This window comes from Nothoprocta perdicaria, unplaced genomic scaffold (assembly GCF_003342845.1).
Source record: "Nothoprocta perdicaria isolate Ctin4 unplaced genomic scaffold, notPer1 scaffold_152, whole genome shotgun sequence".
Taxonomy (NCBI): domain Eukaryota; kingdom Metazoa; phylum Chordata; class Aves; order Tinamiformes; family Tinamidae; genus Nothoprocta; species Nothoprocta perdicaria.
In genome coordinates this window covers 1,602,889-1,608,577 of record NW_020454672.1, presented here as the reverse complement: position 1 = coordinate 1,608,577, position 5,689 = coordinate 1,602,889, and positions in this window count along the sequence as shown.

The following is a 5,689-nucleotide window of genomic DNA, read 5'->3' as shown; positions in this document are numbered from 1 at the left end:
CCTTCCCCTTCCCCTTCCCCTTCCCCTTTCCCTTTCCCTTTCCCTTTCCTTTTTTTTTTCTCCCCCTCCATTTTATGTTTTTATGTCTTATCTTTGTTTCTTTCCCAAGGAAAGCACACTTTTCTTCCCCCTTCCACGCCTTTTTCTTTCTTGTCTAACCCCCCACAGTCCCCCACTATGGTCCACAGGAGGCCTCCCCTCTCATCTGAGGGTGAGTGGGCCCTCGAGGTCATCAGTCACGGTCTCTAGCCATGGAGGACCATGGCAGGTCCAGGTCCTTGCAGTGCCCACCACTCTGTGTGCAAGCGCTTGGCAATGCCACCACCAGGACCTGGAAGCAGATGCCTGGGGAACTCTGCGGTCCCTCACACGTGTTGCCTCATCAGGCAGATATTTGACTTTAATTGTCCATCACATTCTCCCTACATGCTTTAATTACTCATCCTCGAAGCCTTCTGATGGAGTCTGGCAAGAGAAAAGGGACCTGGAGCCAACAGGCGAAAGCCCTGTAATGTATTTTAACTGAGAGAGAAAAAKCCACAGAGGTTTTTGCCAAAATTCCCAGCTGATCACTATTACCCCAGAAAGGAAATATAAATTTCACAGGAATCGATTTATGTGCTGCCCTCCACTGACCCCTCGGCTGCTACAGAGGGCCAGCAAAGCTGGAGGCATCCAAGGGTCTGCCCTGCTTGCAAACCTAGGTGAAGAGCTGAGATGCTATGAGCTTAAATTCATAGTTGGGTTTAAACTTACATTTATTTGGACCTAGCACCAACTCTGTTGAAGTCTCCAGAAGGATTTTGGCATAAGGCTGGAAAAAACGAATGGTACAAAAAAGTGAGAAATGCTCTAAAAAGGTGATACCAATTCAGCTGCTGTTAAGTCACCAAAAATGGATGACAAAACAGTGAGGAAGATAATTGGAAATTCAGTAGTCAACTAACCACTTTCTTTATCAGAMAAATTTTCAAGAGTATCATCAGGAAGAAATACTAGCATAACTGTTTCATATGTTTTCCTCCAATTCTTACGGTGACMGTGAATACTGTCTGACTACCGAAGGACTATGCTCTTCAGACAAATTGAAATAGATGCCATCCTAGAAGACACTGTTGACCTATAGTGGGATTCAAGTCCTATGTCTGTAAGGGACTATCTTTGGCAATCCATGATAGCCAAGGACTACAGACTTTCTCTTTCTAGAGCAGCAGCTGAAAGTCAGGCAGGATGCCCAAGGTATCTTACATGAGACTAGAAACCTGTTTGGGCAGGTCACTCAATCCATAAGCAGGACCATATAGAGGTCCATACCAGGGGTGTTCACTTTGTGCTTCCTAATTGCCAATAGACAGAAACCCACTGTAGGGTTGAATTTGGCCTATTTTAGACATACACAAAAGCAAATGATGAAGGACTCTCCCCCTCTCAAAGGTGTCTGTATAAATGTCCATATTTAGTGAGGAAAATTTCACTGTATTTCATTATTTCCCTGTGTGTCACTGTTTTGGGGTGACTGAGTGCTGTCTCCTTGCTTCTGATTAGGSGGAAAGGATCATCTTCCTCTTGTATGGTTTGTGCCTAGCAGGGAGCTGSTCCATAGCTAACAATCCACAGTATTTCTGTTGCATAGATTTCAAGACATGTGCCTCTATGTACAAAACAGGTATATGATTAAGAACCTCAAACAGTGGGACTTYGAGAATGAAATCTTTAAGAATGCACTGGGCAAAACTTCTTTCACGTCCATTTCTCTCCACCAGCAATCAGGAGAGTCTAATGTCCTAAGGAGAGTTATTTTAATAAAAAGGAAGGAAAAAAAATTACAGATTTTTAAAATATATGTAATTCCTAAGAAACAAGAGCCCTGATGAAATTGGAGTGTACAAGGTTTTGGGGGGGAGAGTTTTTTTTTTTTAAAAAAAAAGTAAATTTTGATATCTGCATGTTACTATGAGCCATTGTTAAGGCAAAGAGCAATAAGCGACAACATATGTAAGGGTGAAGAGGTATTAGTTGTTCTATATTGTCAAGTGATAACACACATGCTGACTTTTCACCACCTTGCGAGTAAGCTGAAAATGAAACAGTGTACAGGTGGGAGCCCTAATGAATGGCACTGTCAGGAGATGATTTCTCACGGTTGAAGAAATCTTTTATTCTRCGGGGAAGTGAAGTAACCTGGCTTCATGGACCAGAGCCAGATTCCAMCACAGACAATGGGCTGATTTCAGAGGCCACTGAGTCTGGAAGGAAGGATGACAACCCACCGTTGGCTCAAACGAGTCCTCCCATTGCTCACTGCTGATGTAATGCAACAGAAAAGGTCCCAAAGCAGTGGCACCTATCCAGCAGGATTTTTTACTTTCTTTGCAGGGGTTAGAGACCGCTGTGCACAGATACCCTATTTCCAAAATATCTTTCTAACTGCAGAGATGTATTTGTACTTCCACTCCTGATAAAAATCTTGTCATCACCAAATGTGGTGTGGTGGAGCAGGAAACTCTGTCACCACTGACAGGATTACTCTGCCCAAGGAAAACTAAAAGCTAATGATCACCCTAGGCATCCTTTGCAGGCCATGGCCTCCAAGCACTTCCTCATAAGGAATTATTTATTATTTCCTAAAATGACATCTAAGATATGCCAGGTTCCTTGTCTAGAAGAAGAACTTAAATCTAACTTTGAGATGGTTGCAGTGAGGTGAGGTGCATCCCACCCGACGTGTCCATCTTCTTCTTAGGTGAATGAGAAAATCTAAGTGTTCAAGTTGCAGTTTACATTAACAGGCTAAGGTTTACATTGCAAAATTTCATCTGTGAACCAAACTATGGAAATTAACAGCGCTGACTGAGACAGCTTAGGCTTTACAGAAGGCTGCTAAACTTATAGGGAAAATTAACCTACTACACCAGGAGAGCCACCTACTGCATCGATAACATTGTGTTGAAAATGCAGTGAAGGCCAGTGAGGGTATTTAGGAATAATTTCATGTATTTTTTCCACCAATTGAAAGGCTTTTCATTATTTCAAAATATTTTCATATTTTCCTGCCTTTCAGATAGGAAGTGGGATTCTCTAAATACTTGCTTGAAAGTTTAATCAAATCATGAGATACACAAACTGAAAAAAAATGAGGAACAGCATTTTAATTCAGATTGGTTCAAAAGTCACAACTGTATGTATTTAATATATGCTCTAAACCACACATCTTATGACTTGCTGTTAACTGTAGTACTGAAAGCCTTTCTTACAACTGATACTTAAACTAACAATGTCCCTTTAATTTCATGATAGTGAAAGCATGTTGAAATAAAGCAGACACCTGGATTTGTTCCAGCAAGACTGAAGTTCTTGCAAGACACTGCATCTTCACCATTTTTATAAACAACATATCAATACAGTGAAGTAATCCCAAAATAACACCTTAAAAATAAAACATTTATCAACAATTGCACTCACAAAKAACTCAGGGACTTTCCAGAAAAAGAGATTTTTCAATATTTTGCAGACCTGGCTCACAGCAGCGATATCACATAGCTAATGCTGGTCAGGTTCTTTCCTAGTCTTGTTTTGCAGCAAGAGGTGGTGGGATTTATAAGATGCCTGAGCTGAAACTTTCGGCTATGCTCTAGCTACGGCCTGTCGGGCAGTGCMGACAGAGCCAATGGAGTTAAAGCTTGTTAAAATTTAAAGGAGAGGAAGGGTTGGGGCTCTGTTCTCAGCAGGAACATGCTGTGGGGTATTGTGGCCCAATGGGGATGTCTAAAGTGTGCATGTCTGTGGCTTCCACAAATGAGAGGCAAAAAGTAAAAAAAAACAAAAACAAACAAACAAATAAAAAAAACACAACAAAAAAACCCAGGGACTTTCTTCTTTAATTTTTTTTCTAATTAACTTTTTTAAAACTTAATTTCTCAGTCAAATAAGCCTTTGCTGATAAAAATGCAGCAAGCACATTCCTATGAATCAGTGTCCCCAAGGGGAGCAAAGCTACAGGCCCAGAGTGTAAAGAGGGTTCAGCCATCACAGCCGGTATGCGAGACTGTGGGGTAGGAGTATCTGCTCTTAACATTGGAAAGGAGTCATACCAATGCCAGGAGAGATCAGTTATGATTAGCTTGGGAAGAAGTAAACAAGATTAACCTCAGCTAAATTTAGCCACCTAAAAATTAGGTTGGTAGCTGCAGTGAGGCCATTTTTAAGTCAGTGGAAAAGAAGAATCTCTATAGGGCAATGCATCCACCCATGTTAGATGCTGCACTTATTACTGAGTGAACATAGCCTGGCATGATTTTCTTGTGGAGATGCATAGAGGCAACCTTTGAAAACTCATGTGGGTTGTCTGCTTGGGTTTTAGAGTTAGATGGCAATATGCCATTCATATTTAAGTCGTCTTCACCAAAAAATTGCTCTTAGGCAGCTCTTCTTGACATCTTGTCAAGTGAGCTTGGCTTGTTTTCCAAATTATGTATATCCAGTTATAAAAACAGTGAGGAAAAATTTTCTCYCAAATAAGCAACCTGTTTCACTAACCTGTGGTCCTTGTCCTTTCCCTGTGCCAGATGACATCTTGCCTTTGCAGGGCAGCAATTGCCCACCTGGTGCCCAGCAATCTGTGACTGCAGCTGCACATTCCATGTGAAACGTGGACAAACTGGAGGCAGCTAAGAAAAAATAAACAAAAGTGATTAAGAGTAAATACTTATGTAGTTTAGCAAAGGGAGAATGTAACAGTCTACACTTGCAGCTTTTAGAGCCCTAAGGAGGAATTATTTCAGATGGAACAGAAGAGTATGAGAAGAGTATAATGTGTTGAGATAAGAAAAGATGTGTTCRGACTAATTGTCACCAGAAATTTTCTGATTTTACAAGCTGCTTGTGAAATAGTTTCCCTGGGATTTTTTTTCCCCAAGGGTATATGAATTAGGGGAGGCAAAACTTCAGGAAGTGGAATAGTCCTGAATTCCATGTAGCAGTTTAGATGATCTAACACGTCCTTCCCAGTACTAATTACCGCAGKCTGCGGCTCAAAGCCTAGGAGATTACAAAATCATTTGGTGATATGCCTTGCAGAGATAGCCCTCAAGCAATAATTTTAGTTAGTCTGAATTTCTTATAACCTGTTTCCTCCACAAAGGGTCTTGTAACACATTTCAAAACTCAGAGATGAATGTCTAAAAACAGCTCTGTGGTGTTTCATACTACTAACCTTGTGCTTACTGCAGTTCTGTAGGTATTTTCTCTCTCAAATATACTCTGTAAAAAAAAAAAAAAAAAAAAAAAAAAAAAAAAAAAAAAGACTGTTTTCCAAGCATCAAATCTGCACTGTCTACCCTGCTACACTTAAGTTGGATCCTTTTCTGTACTGAAGAGAACAGTTTAAGTAGCCTAAACTAACTTTTAATGACCTGAGTCAGCCTCACAGAAGATAATATGAAACTCAYGGATTTTACAGGCCTGAGACTAGGGCCTCAGCACAAGGAGCCATCTGCTGTATCAAACCTGTACATARCATTCAGAATTTAACATGACACATCCTCATACTCATTGAAAACATGAACAAAAGGCAAGCAGGATATAGATATCTGCCCATTTTTAGCAGTAATGATTCTGAGAGTCATATTCCATATAACTTATGGCACTGCCACCCTAGCTGAGCACGTCGTGGACAGGAAGGAACTCAGCC